Source organism: Mauremys reevesii, linkage group 6, assembly GCF_016161935.1.
Source record: "Mauremys reevesii isolate NIE-2019 linkage group 6, ASM1616193v1, whole genome shotgun sequence".
Classification (NCBI taxonomy): domain Eukaryota; kingdom Metazoa; phylum Chordata; order Testudines; family Geoemydidae; genus Mauremys; species Mauremys reevesii.
Genome location: NC_052628.1, coordinates 22,846,141 through 22,858,814, shown reverse-complemented (window position 1 = coordinate 22,858,814; position 12,674 = coordinate 22,846,141). Strand labels below are relative to the sequence as shown.

The following is a 12,674-nucleotide window of genomic DNA, read 5'->3' as shown; positions in this document are numbered from 1 at the left end:
TGAAAGAGTTTGTCAATAAATCCAAAGCACTTAGGAACTGACACAGAAACTACATCCATTCACAATTTCCTATGTAAGAAAAGGTTTAAAATCACCCCTGAGTCTTATTGCTTAAAGTTGAGAAATCTTTAAAAGTCTAACAATATAACTCATGTGGAATATGTGCATAAACTGCGTAGTTATGTAAAAAAATAGGAGTGGGTGCTGATGGCAGCTTTGATAAGCTATTACATTTGGTGATGCAATAGCAGTTATTATGGGTGGTCACTAATGATGTCAAAGCAGCCATTTGTGACAAAAAACCTTCCACGGTTTTGATGGCAGCAGAAATTGCCGATGAGTATGTTGAGTCAAGGGCTCGAGGGGGGTGCAATCTCCAGTTTACAAGGGAGGAAGGATTTAAGAATAAACCTAACCCCAACTGTGTTTAAAAAATCTCCAGGGAGCCCAGATTTAAAAACCTCTTACCCTACGGGAAAGCCAATTGTTTGCAACGAGGGTGGGATCCCTAGCCATATAAAGTCAAATTGCTCAAGGCTTAAAACCACCTCACAACCTGCACCCACAACGCCTTTCGTGGGTTCCAGTGCTACCAATGTAAGTGCTAATGCTACCACATTAGCCACAGAGGAAATTGTGGGAGAGGAAAATGGCCTCATAAATTATATTAGAACCGAGTCATGGGACGATAGTGAACAGTTAATTAAGAGTGTAAAAGTAAATGGGGTTGAATATACTGGGTGACGTGATACTGCATCTCATATTACTTTGGTTAAAGAAAGTTTTGTGATAAAAGATAAATTGCCTGGCAGAAGTATAAATCTTCTAGCTTTGGCTGAGTGCCTCTGGCTAAAATCCACCTGAGTGGGAAAATTTTAAGGATTATATTGTGGTTGGTATTAGGAATTGCTACCTGCTGATATTTTGATAGGTAATGACATTGTAACTATGTCCAATCAGGTTAATGTTATAACTACCATGGATCTGATTCCTCTACTTTGCCTGCTGTCAGTGAGGTGCGAAGGTGATGGGGGGAATTCCCCTGAGCTATTGTTTGTTGAGAATGGCAGCTTGCCATCTGAGGAAGGAGCTGAGGATTCTTTCCTACTGGAGACTGTTCCAGGTTTAAGTGAAACATAGAAATAATTTGTATCGGCTTATTCAAGTGATATTACTTTGGAACGGACCAGGATTGCTACAAAGGATCAGACCCCTTCTGGGGAAGGAAAGGTCAGTTTTATTTATTCAGAATGGTGTATTATTTGGGGAAGCTTCTTCTGGAAAAAGGCAGCTTCCTGGTGAAGTTTGCAAGCAAATAGTTGTGCCTGAGAGGTATAGGAGAGATTTGCTCCAATTAGCTCATGATGGGCCATTTGCGGGTCATCTAGGAACAGAGAAAATGTGTGACAGGCTGAAGGAAACTTTTACTAGACCCATATGTTTCAGACAGTGAAGGGTTATTGCAGAAGCTCTAACTTGTGTCAGAAGCGTGAGGACTTAGAGACATTGTAAGGTGCCTGTGATGGGGTGTACTTGTCCCGCACTGGACAAGGAGGAGTTAACACCACCCGTCTGGTCTGACTGCTGAGGAGGGAGGATGTATGCTGCAGGCTCCTGCTGGGAGCTGCTGGAGCCCAAGACCACAGAGGCCAAACCCGCCAGGATCCGGACAGATTCTCTGCTACCTGCGGACATCCAGGAGATGGTGGAATGACTGGGAGCTTCACAGGCCAGCGACCCAGGAGATCCAGAGATCATGCCACTTGAAGACATGGTAGGAAGTGGTCCAGGGGAACTGGACATTGGTCCGGTTGTAGAACTGAACAATAAGTTAACGTGTTTTGGTTGGATCCCCGCTTATCCAGTGGTGAATAAGCTTGGCACTGACAAGACCCTGGTGGAGTAGGGAGGGTCCCAGCCCCCTACCCTGGTCACCATCCTTCTGGTGGCAGCCCACCCCTTCTGGCCATTAGGCCACACAGCCCTGCTAAGAAAGACAGCTGTTTTGACTCTGGCCACTAGGCTACAGAGCCTTGCAAGAGAAGGCAGCTGTATTGACTCTGGCTGGTAGGCCACACATCCCTGGTAAGGAGGGCAGCTGTATTGACTCTAGTCACTAGGCCGCACAGCTCTGTGAGAGAGGACATCTATATTGACTCTGGCCGCTAAGCCGCGCAGTCCTGTGGGAAAGGGGAGCCATATTGACTCTGGCCATTAGGTGTCACAGCCCTGGGGAGAGAGGAGCCATACTGAGTCTGGCTGCCCCTATGCACAGGCGCTGGAGGGGGGACACACCGCTGCTTCCAGGAGCTGCACAGAGTGGGGCAAGTCCCTGGCGGGAGCTCAAGGGTCAGATTAAAACATCTAGAGGGTCAGATGCGGCCCCTGGGCCATAGTTTGCCCACCCCTGATGTAGGTGTTGTGCTGCAAAGGCTAAAAGAAGCCAACCTCACTGTTAAAGTCTCCAAATGCAAAATGGGGGCTGCAGAGGTATCTTATCTGGGACACAGGTGGGCAGTGAGCTGGTCCACCCTGACACCTTGAAAGTAGAGCTGTTAAAAGCTGGTCTGCCCCTAAAACAAAAAAGCAGGTCCAGTCCTTTATTGGTCTGGCCAACTATTACTGTAGGTTTGTAAATGATATTGTGACCCCCCATCGCAGACCTTATAAAAGGAAAATTGGACAAGCTGAGAGAGACTTCCAAAATATAAAAGATGCTTTGTCTAAGGAGCATCTTAGTCAGTCCTGATTTTAATAAACCATTCCTGCTGTGTATGAGTGCTTCTAATATTGGTTTGGGTGCTGTACTAATGTAAGATGGAGAAGGGGATAAAAGACACCCCATTACATACTTAAGCGAAAAACTGATCCCAACTGAGCAAAAATATGCCATGATTGAGAAAGAATGCTACACCAGATTCTGGGCTGTTAAACACCTTAAACCCTATCTGTGTAACAAAAAATTCACTGTATTAGGTGACCAGGCCCCTTTGATTTTGCTGCACAAAGCTAAGGGAACCAAATCAAGGTTACTCCATTGGCATTTAGCCTTGCAAGAGTTTGACATGGACAAAGTTCATATCAAGGGAAAGGAAAATGTAGTTGCTGATGTATTGTTGAGAATGGAGGAACCCTGAAGTGTACTCAGGAGTGTCAGTGGTGTCCATTCCTACATCCGTTTTGTGTTGGGGGTATGATGCTGTCTGAGGGGGAAGATGATTATCTACTTTAATATGGGCACCACTTTCACAAAATTGTGATGAATCTTGTACAGCATATGCCTTGGGAGGTATCACTGAAAAAGTTATAATCTGCTGAGTATTATTATCTTGTTATAATGTGTATATCGACACTGTGCATGTGGAGTCATGAAATTTTGGTATATGTATGTAACTCAAACATGCTGTGAATCTGAGAAACACCCATAGGTGAGCTCTTCAGGAATAACAAAGGAACTGTAAACGAGAGCTGCTGTATGTCATTCCCGAAGACACCTCAAATGGCACGTACACAGAAGTTGCAAGCAAAAATTCGCAGTTCATCTGAAGAACTGATGGCAAAGCACATATGCCAGTGAATTGCTTGACCTGACCCCATGACACAGCAAGGATTTTTCCAGCCAGAATGGTCAAGATATAAAAAAGGGAGAACAAGGGCTCCTGGCCACCTCTTTCCTGCTCCATCTTTGGACTGGTGAATTCTGACAGGGGAAACGTTGAACAAAAGGACTGAGGTCCCCCAAAACTATTTGGGCAATCCTGAGAGACTTGCAGAAAACTAGCAAATTTAACATCCCTGCTATCATGTTGAATGTACAAACTCAAATTCACCTGTAACATATTTTACCTGTTTTAACCTCTAAATAACTCTCATTTCTTTTTCTTAGCTAATAAAACTTTAGTTAGTTTACTAAAGAAATTGGCTGACAGTGTTGTCTTTGGTGTGAGAGCCTGAGCATCCATTGACTCAGGGGTAAGTGACTGGCCCTTTGAGGAAGGAAGTACCTAATATGTGGTGATCTTTGGTTTTAATAACCTTTCATCACAGAAGTCCAGTTTGTCTGGGTTGTAGTATAGGCTGGCATGTCTGAGGGGACTGTCTGTGGCTCCATAGTAAGCTAGTGTAGAGATCCAGGAGCACACATTTGTTGCTGGTTTGGTTAAATCTAATGATAGAATATGCCACCTGTTTGGGGTGTCTGCCTTGTTTTCTGACTATTTTCTGACAGTCTGACCTGAGATGGCCTCTAAGTTGTAAGCCACATACATACCAGGTGCTGTGACAGCAGCTAAAAAAGTAACTCTGAGAAAGTTACAAGCAACAACCTTTATGTGAAGGAATACTCAGGAAACTTTGACTACATTCATTGCTGCGTGCATTGCTTAAGCAAGAGTGTTTGTCAGCTCTCCTGTGGTTTATAACACAATTCTCTGGATAATTTCATGTATTTCTTTCATGACTTGTGTGCAAAATCAGATGAGAGGTGATGAGGCAGTTCGCTAGTTACTTATCTTCCAAATTACTGCATGATCCCAAACAAAACAAAATTCTAAATAAAGAAATAGGTGCTGATGTTACAAGGCTTCTTGGACCTGATCCTCAGCTGGTGTAAATTGGTCTAGATCCACTGAAGTCTAAGTCTCAATTTACACCAGATGAATATCTGGTCCCTTATCTTTCCCGAAGGTTACAAAGGCAGGACTATGAGACTAATCCAATTCAGTTTCTTTTCATTTCAAAGGAATTTCAGCCTCATTTTAGCTTGTTGCCAAGGGGATTGTCCTTAAGAGTTTGGTTTATTGTTTTATCAACAGGTATTTTCAAAGCTCTCCATTGACATATATGGCTTAAGTGAAAAAGTCCCCATTTCCTGTTATGAAGCTTTCCCAAATACTAAATGCAGCTTTCTGTGGAAATCCTTTGTCAGTGAGATGAAATCCAGAGCCAGAATCTTTATGGATTTCTGGTTCATCTTTTTTAGGCACCACTATGAAGGAAGCATTTTAAATGTTGAGGGAGACGAGGTGATCCTAATGGTTCCTTCTGGCCTTAAATCTGTGAAGAAAACAGTTTAGGGCTTCTAGACTCCTGTGCTGATTGATTGATTAATAAATAATAATAATAATAATAATAGCAGCAAAGAATCCTGTGGCACCTTATAGACTAACAGACGTTTTGCAGCATGAGCTTTCGTGGGTGAATACCCACTTCTTCGGATGCAAGAGGGTATTCACCCACGAAAGCCCACAGGATTCTTTGCTGCTTTTACAGATCCAGACTAACACGGCTACCCCTCTGAATAATAATAATAATAATTAATAGTTCTTTGTTTGTTTGTTTGTTATAGTGCCCACAGGTTCTAATTAGGTTGGAGGACCCACTGTGCTAGCCACTGTACAAATTCAGAGAGGAAGGCACAGACTCTGCCTTAAAGAGTTTGGAATCTAATGTAAGAAAACAGACATAAATAGTAAGAGGGAAAAGAGGAGGGGAGCAATAGTAATGAGATCCCGTGGTTACATGGCTACTATGCACAACTTGATGGTTCCAAATCATGTTAGTTCCCTCAACACACACACACATTTTAAATTGAATGATGGAGATAGAGGTGGGATGTGTGGGGAATAGCAGGAAGGGAGGGGAGTTAACATGGGGAAGGAAATAGGAAAAGGAAAGAAGGGGCAGAGATCAGGGTGACCATATTTACCCAATGGGAAAACGGGACACCACAAGGGGCCGGCCCAAGGCCCCCCTTTCCTCCCTGCGTGTGGGACTGGCCCAAGACCTCTTGCCTGCGTGGGGCTGGCCTGGCCCGAGCCGCTCTCCTGAGCCCTCCCTCTCGTGCAGGGCTGGCATTGCTGCTTGCCTTCCCTTCCCCCACACGTTTCTCCGTGCTCTGCTAGGGGTCACACTCCTTTTTTTTTTTTTTTTTTTTTTGGCAAAAAGAAGTTTGGCTGGGCATTTGTCCAGTTTGCTCTTGCCAACTGATGATCAGTTGGCAAGTGCAAATGGGCCAAATGCCTAATTTTGCCAAAATAGTTGGGATGGCTCGGACAGGGCTTAAAAAATGGACTGTCCCGTCCAAAACGGGATGTGTGGTCATCCTAGGCAGAGGGACATTCAGGAGAGAGGGAGGAAGGGGAGCTGAAGAAAGAAAGGATGGATGACAAAATGCAAAATCCAGCTGCTAATTTCATGAGCCAGCAAGGAAGCTAGTGAATGTAGTGGTACTAGGTTTATGGAGTTTTCTTGCCCATACTACCAGGGCTGGGCAAGAAGGGCTCTGCATGGTGGATGAATGTTGCGGCTCTTCCAAAAACAACATCTGAATGAAATACAGAAACTGGCAGACTAGTGCTGCTGTGCAGGGGCGGCTCTATAAATTACGGCGCCCCAAGCAGGGCGGCGTGCTGCGCCGCCCTTCCCCGGTCCCGCGGCCGGGGCAGAAGTGTCTGCGGTGGGTGCGGCTCCGGTGGAGCATCCGCAGGCATGCCTGCGGGAGCTCCGCATGCCTGCGGGAGCTCAAGCCGAGCCGCGGGAAGAGGGGACCCTCCGCAGTCATGCCTGCGGCAGGTCCGCTTGTCCCGGGCGCCCTCCCGCAGGCATGACTGCGGAAGGTCCGCCGGAGCCAAATGCCGCCCTGCCCCGACAATGCCGCCCCACGCGCCTGCTTGGCGCGCTGGGGTCTGGAGCCGGCCCTGCTGCTGTGACTGAGGCACTCTGTGACTAGTGCTGCTATGTCTTCTTCCTCACCCTGCAGCGTGGGAGGGTTTTGCCTAAAATGTTTACAATTAGAACTGATCAGAACTAAAGTGTCTATTGGGTGTAAATTTATAAATAAGATCTACTGTGAAAGGAGATGTTGAACAATATGAAGCTCACTATCTAGATTTCTTCACATTATTTTCCTCATCCTTGTTCACATCTGATTATTTATTTTTTGAATTGCATGTTTTAAACTAAATGCTTCTGACTCAGTTCCACTCTATCAATGCAAACCCTGGTATAGTAAGTGTGTACTGTGTGATACAGATTAATTTTGTGGCAGTAGCCTCTCTAGTTCGGTGTAGGCTGAAGTGAGAAAAAATATAGTGAGTAAATTTCAGGAAAAATAACTGATCCTGGAGCAACTGAATAGGCCTGGAAAGAGGATTTTAGACCTAAAATTAGGCCCCCAAATCCATAATTAGGAACAAAAACCACAATAACCTGATTTTAAAAGGCACTGAACCTCAGTAGCTCTCATTTACTTCACTGGGTTTGTGGGGGGTTGACACCATTGCAGATGACTAACGTTAGGAATTCTAGTTTGAAAATTATGGCCCAAGTGTTTTGCTGAGAGGGTTAGAGGGCATGGGCCATGAGGAAGAAAGGGGCCTAGAGGCGGGGTTTGAAAAGCATCAGCTTGTTCATTACTGTACACTGAAGGAACTTATAGTTGCCTAACTGTTAGATTGTTCACTAGTCTTATGCCTTCATCTGTATGTGAGAAAATTCATCCAATTCCACCTTCAGTTCCGCGCTCAGATGATTCCAAGATCTGAAGAGAGATGTGTAACCCAGCAGAGATAGTTTCTCTTAATATTGGGCATGTAGTTACAGTTTCTCCAGCATTATATATATAAAAAGTACAAATATAGAATATCCGACCTTACACTGAAGGAAAAAAATAAGTTAAAAAAGCCTTAGTCATTTTCCACAGACAGTTCTCTTTGAAACTGGCAGACTGGTGCAGCTGTGACAGAAGTAATTAGACCAGGATAAAATGTTTATCTTTATGGTATTAAATCTACCGAGCTGTGATAAGGGAGAGATACTCAGGCTTGCTTACTTTATTAATTTATTTTCTTCAGGGGATTGGTCTAAATCTTTTGGTTTCTTGGAGAACAGTATTTCAATGTGAAGCCTACTCTGAGTTTACGGAATAAAGGCTAGAAAGAGAAATAATCCTATATGGATACATTATATTTAATCAGTTCGTGACAGTGATGGGCTCAACTGTCTGTTTATCCTCCTCTCATATATTGGAGAATAGGGGTTACATAACTCAACTGTGACGGATCTCATATGTCTTCAGAAGGCAATATGTCTGTGTTTCAGATCAGATCTGTACAGCTACATTCTCTGGAGCTGATCTGTCAGGACCTTCTATTGCCATTAGTTTGAAATCAGCCAGAAACTTCAGTTGTAAGGATTGCTTGATGTTATAAAGCACGTCCTTGCCTTCTTACTCTCTCCCTTTTTTGCCCCCTTCTGATGACCAGGGTGCTTAGGGTGGGGGAGGGGTTGTTTGGTTGATTTCTCTCCTACAGCCTTCCCTTAGCCAAATGCTGGTCCTATTGAGTTCAATGGAACCAACATTTCAACAGAAACACAGAATCACTGCTTGTGTAGTAGGAAAAAATATTGAACATAAGAACGGCCGTATCGGGTCAGACCAAAGGTCCATCTAGCCCAGTATCTGTCTACCAACAGTGGCCAATGCCAGGTGCCCCAGAGGGAGTGAACCTAACAGGCAATGATCACGTGATCTCTCTCCTGCCATCCATCTCCATCCTCTGACAACAAGGCAATCCTGTCTTTAGGCAGCAGCACACATTGGTCAAACACCAACTTAACCAGGTGAGAATGGATCCTTTTTTTAAGGGTATGTCTACACTGGAGGTATAATTTCCTGCTCAGGTAGACATACACATGCTAGCTTTGATCAAGCTAGTGCACTAAAAATAGAAGTAGAGCCGTGGCAAGGCTGGGTGGTGGAATAGGCTGGCTGTCCTGAGTAACATCACACCTGCAATCTTAGGCAATTACTCAGACGACTAGCCTGTCCCACTGATTGTTCCACCATGGCTACACTGTTATTTTTAGTGCACTGATCTGATCAAAATTAGCACATGTACGTTACACTTCCAGCTCAAGAGTGTAGATGTACTTTGATGTAAATTAATGGGAGTAAACTCTGAAGGACACAATTGAAACCTTTTTTATTATCTCTGCTATTGAGAAAGAATTTGTGTTCCCTTTGATTAGCTTCATGTAGTTCAATTTACACTGCCTGAGTAGGGATTCCTGTGTGCACAAACTGGGAGAGGGGGAAGCCACAGGGCTAAATTTTGACATCCTTAGTTTTTGCTTTGTCCTTATGTAACAAGCCATGCTTACTTTCAAAGAAACCCCACTGTTGTCACTGGGTGCCCATTGGAGACAAGCTGCCGAGGAGCTACGATAGAATGGGATGCGCTACTGCAGGAGCGAAAGCAGAACCTCCTGGCAGATAGCTCATTCCTTCTGCAGAACCCCTGAGATCCACAGATTCTGAGGAGGAAGATTCCTATCTCCCCTAAAATGATTTGGAGGAAACATTATGAAGTTTTCCTCCCACCAGGGCCGCCTCTTTGTGTTTTTCCATAGGAAAGGGGCAGTCAGACTCTCTGATGTTTTTATGACCTGAAATAGGAATATTGGCTGGGTTGTACCTCTCAGTATTGCCGCTTCTCTTCTGCTTATAGCCTTAATATTTTGAAAGCTCTTGTCTTTTAATTTATTGTTAACTAGTTGCAGTAAAATAGATACTTTCCCTAATAGATTCCTTTACTTGGAATTCCATTACATCCATTCTGCCTCTGTATTAAGGACTCGGTCTTGTTCCCATTGAAGTCAGTGATACAATCTCCATTCAGTTTGAAGGAATACATTTAAGGCCTGATCCTTGAGTTTTTTCTCAGGCAAAACTACAGAAAGTCAAAGGAAAGGTATTTTCAAAATCAAGGCCTATGTTTCAAGATCAGATCTGTTGTTTTATGAATATTTTGGATTACAAGAATCTCTGTATATACTGGCCTATCAATACGTAAGATGGCAGCTTCTTTGGTAAAGTGTCATTGTTAATTAGTGACATTCACCTAGGCAAAAAATTGCTTTAAACAAAAATGCTCTTTTGAACAATGCTCATGTTCTTACTGAGCGAAAAGATGATCTTATGGCTAAATCACTGGATTGAGCCTTGAGAAATGTTGGTTAAATATTTGGCTTTTCTGTGCATTTTCTGTGTGACCTGGACAGTCTCTTAATCTCCTTGTGCCTCAGTTCCCCATTTACAAAAGGAGGATAATAGTACTTCCTTTTGTCTACTCTATTTAAAGTATAAGATCTTTGGGGACAATGATTATCTTTTATGAAGTCTGCTTAGAGTCTAGCACAGGTGTTCTCACAACAAATTTTTTTGCTGGTGGCCGCTCTGACAATTTTTCCTAAAATACTTAAATTAACGTTAGGAAAAACAAATAAATATGCACATATGCATGTCCAAATCTGTAATTTATTTGTGTAGGGTTTTTTTGCAGACTCAATAATAAAAATAATGTACAGTTGTCTCTATTCTTTACTGGAGCTAAACAGAATAGAAACACAAATAAGGTGCTTTGCACATTCTTGTCTTTGTTGTTGTTTCCTTTGCTTTTCTGGTTGCTTTTTTTATTTTACGACTTGCTGGCGAGTAAGTCTGCTGTTGTGAAAAGTGATACTTGTAGGTTAATATCACTTTTCACAGCCTCCCAGCTAGCTACCAAGTCTACTATGAAAAGTGGTATTAACAAATGTACAGATATCACTTTTCACAGCAGACTTACTCAGCCCCAGCATGGAAAGGGACAAATTAAGCCCTGGATGGGATGGTGCATAGGAAGGCAGCAGGGACAGGAGCGATAGGGAGAATGGGTGGGGGGCTGGAGGAGGCAGCGGGGACTGGGGGTGAGCACTGGGCCAGAGCCCGAAGCCTTGCACCTGGGGGATAGGGCCTGGGTGACAGACCCCAGAGCCTGGAGATGGAGCCCGAAGTCCAGCAGCTGGAGCCTGCTGCCTGCTATGCCAAAGCTGATCCTGATCCTGACCCCTCTGCCCCAGGAAGCTGGGGAACTCACTGGCTGCCTGCTCCCCCAGTGTTTGTGTCTCCAGAGGGGGCAAGGCCCAACGCTTGCTGGCAGCCATCACTATCCATGAGGTTGTGGCCACAAGAAAAGCCCCCGGTGGTCGCATTTGAGAAACACTGGCATAATGGGGCCCTGATCTTGGTTAGGGCCTGTGGACACTACAGTAATACACATAATAATAATCTGGAAAACAAACGGCTAGTAAGGTGGCTGAGATAATAGGCAATTTCCTCAATGGCTGCAGTGATCCATCCCATTATCAGTTGTATCTGTATGTGAAAGACCAAAGCCTAATACTTCCATCATTCCTAGAGTTAATGTGCCTGTCTATTGAATAATGAATTGACACTGTGGGGTAGGAGCAGGAACTGCTTTTATTTTCAGTGAAGTTCAGAGGCAAACTGGCAATTTTTCTGTTCATGCCCGATAGGGCTGTTTCATTTTTCAGCAGTTGCCACTGTGCTTTCTTTCATGCTCAGTGCTTCCAGAAATGAAATTGGACACCATGGTGAGTTTTACACAATCCCATACACGTCTCCACTGGGAAGTCAAACTTCTGTTCTACACATTAGGAACTGCTTGAAAGTAGAAAAGGGGTTTTGCACAATTTCTGTGTCAGTTTAGAGCAGGAGACAAAGACTAGATCGAATTCTGGAATCCTTGTTTCCTAGAAAACATGGTGCTTTTTATTGAAAAATGGTGCCTTGCAGGGGAGGGGGACAGAAGTAAGTACCACGTTTATTTTAGCACCAGATACTGAAATTAACCACAGCAGGCAGAAAGCTCCTACATGAATTTAATGAAATAAAATAAAAATCATTCCTCTTTTGTATATCACAAAAAACGCTGTCAAAATGAGATTGATTGATTGCCCCAGTTAGCAAACTTCACAACTGGATCAGGATTGAATGGGGATTATTTTTTTCATCCTAGCCATCAAAGCCTTTCATAATTCCACCCCTGTCTACATCTCAGACCTTAACTCCTACCACTTACCTCCTTGAATGATGCCAGTTTCAAAGCCCAGTTCCATCTACTCTCTGCATACTCCTATCTCCATGCTGCCCATTATAAGTGGAATGCATTCCTTCATCCCAATTTGCCAAGCCACTGCCTTCTTTTCACTCAAATCCCTCTTAAAAACCAACTTTTACCTTTTGTGTACAGTTAGCCAAAAAAAATCTAAGTTTCTGGGTTTCCCAGAATGTCCCATCTTCTGTTTTTGTCTTTGAGACCCCAATTCTCCAAAGACTGTATTGACTTAAGTGGGACTTCTGAAGTGTTCAAAGCTGTCTTTGCAAGACTAGGACCTTGCAGCTCTTTGTGGGAAGGGACAGCTTTTATTTTGTGTGCTACACAGAGCCGAACATATTGCCCGTGCTGTTCAAACAACAATAGAGACTGAGCTCTTTTATCATTTATAAGTATAATTTTGTTTTTGTTTTTAAACAGTGCCAAAAATTGCACTGCTCACATTGCATGTAAATGCAAAGGGCCCTTCCCTGCCAAGTTTGAATACAGCTGCACATGAGACACAATGAAAGTGCGACAAAACAGTGAGGTGGGAAAGAAAGACAGTGGTCACAACAATAAAATTATGCAGGAATGGCCTGATTTAATTCCCCATTTAAGTCAAGGGAAGCATTGTCATTGACTTCATTAGGCATCGCATTAGGCAGCAGATATGGGTATACAGCACAGCTGAATAGTCCTTAAAATATTTGATAAATGTATATGTAAACTACA

General features: G+C 43.6%; 1 protein-coding gene across 13 annotated transcripts in view; it reads left to right on the top strand.

Annotated features, from left to right (window-relative positions):
• The window catches only part of ADAMTS12 (ADAM metallopeptidase with thrombospondin type 1 motif 12), a 268,928-nt gene that overhangs the window by 161,916 nt on the left and 94,338 nt on the right, over positions 1–12,674 (top strand). The window lies entirely within an intron of this gene.